Genomic DNA, 1,815 nt, shown 5'->3' on the forward strand with positions numbered 1-1,815 from the left:
TTGCATGTTTGGCAACTGATTTATATAGAGGTGGATATTGATATATAATAAATGGTGTGTATATTGCTTAATAATGTTGCATAAGTGGAAGTACAAAACATCGTAGATAACTTGTGGGATGATCATATGATTTGTAAACTATATGACCAGTAATTAGTCTGTTGATAACGACAGCAGTGAGTCAGGCAGCGAGTAGTCTGTTGTATCTGATACGAATAATCTAAGATATAAGGTTGTTGAAATCTGATAAATAGATCGTATATTGCTTACTAATGTTGCATAATTTGAAATAGGAAAACATCGTATATAACCTGGATGATACTCGCATATGAACTGATGGTAATATTAAGGAATGAGGTATTCATATAACATCTTCATAACATATAAACAGATCATATTTAAAGCCCACAGAAGTGAAAACATCTGATGTTCACATATTCGCAGCATAACCAAAAGTATCCAGCCAACTAAAGTTCACAGAAAGAACCTGGGTAACACCCCTAAGACAAGGTAGCATGACAATTGTTCTAAAACAGCACATATAAGGGAGCTTCCTAAAATTGTTAACTAACAATAATGGCCAAAATACCACAGTACGGTACATTGCCCACACCATTGCTTAGTTCTGACACATAGTTCACTAATTGCGCGCAAACATAAATCTCTGGATATCTAATGGAAGTGGCAACGCCTTGTTGATGCGATGGAATGTGAGTTGATAAAGGGCATGAGCACGTAGGTCTCGGGAATTGTTCTGCAATAAAAGCATAGCGTGCATTAGACACGTCTATAGCTAACATGTACAAATGATGGCAACCGGATTATAGAAACAGTTAGCACAGTCACTTACTGGTTGATTGAAAGAAGATATGACACCTGCATTGTGATCATAAAACTTCATGTAACTCATTACAAAAAATCCACAGTCATTTGACCCTGTCCTCATTGTTGGGCAATTAGATGGCATATCCATTGGAAAATTACCAAACTTAGGAAAGTCTGCATTGGGGCAAACGTGTTGTAACGCTTTGCTCAGCCTACTCATTATAACCCTAGCCCATGGGAATTTCCTTCCACCTAAATAAATTGGATCATAATGGTAGTCCTTCCATTCGGTGCCACCAAGTTGTATACCATACGGATTCGAATCTAAAATGTGTATAACCCGATGGTGTAGATTGATCACATACAGTGTCCAATGTCCCCTGCTAAGCATAGGTACCAATATCTGTTGATGAGAAAAGTAAATATAGGTTACATGTTGCTGTTACAATGTCATGATAATTAAAATGTACAGTTAATGTGCTGATGAAACTGGGAACAAAATGTTAATGGGACTTACCGACTTGCATTTATCCAGATTTACCAAAGGAGGCAATGTGTTGTGCAAGCAATTCTGTAACACATTTTGATCAAACGGCTGAGGATTCTTGCTGTGACGTTCCTGTTCTTCAAAATTTAACAGAGCCCATAAAAAATAGAGTGTGTAAGTATATTATGTGTATAGTTACAATAACTGTGAAGAAGAACCTACCCCAACGTTGACATCAAGTATTAATCTGTTAGATGTCAGAGTTCGACGATGATTTTTGGAATCATCACGAACACACTCAATGAAACACTGCATGAAGACATTCTCAAGACATTTGCCCTCCGTGAAAGATTCATAAATATCCATACAGTTTGCACTGTATTCACCGTAATCTATGACAACCCTGTATGATGAACAAAGTTATAGATTCATATTGCATAAATGAACCAAACTTATAAATACGTTATTCATAATTTGGGTAACATGTACCTGCTTTGGTCAAT

The 1,815-nt window shown here is 36.6% G+C and overlaps 1 long non-coding RNA gene across 1 annotated transcript; it reads right to left on the reverse strand.

The window, feature by feature from the left end:
* Positions 1 to 378: 378 nt before the first annotated feature.
* Positions 379 to 1,462, reverse strand: LOC111590607 (uncharacterized). Its single transcript, XR_002749743.2, has 3 exons — positions 1,343 to 1,462; positions 851 to 1,228; positions 379 to 754 (listed from the first exon to the last, which is right to left on the reverse strand). It is a non-coding gene; the product is annotated as an uncharacterized lncRNA (long non-coding RNA).
* Between the last annotated feature and the right edge of the window lie 353 nt (positions 1,463 to 1,815).

Source organism: Zea mays, chromosome 1, assembly GCF_902167145.1.
Source record: "Zea mays cultivar B73 chromosome 1, Zm-B73-REFERENCE-NAM-5.0, whole genome shotgun sequence".
Lineage (NCBI taxonomy): Eukaryota > Viridiplantae > Streptophyta > Magnoliopsida > Poales > Poaceae > Zea > Zea mays.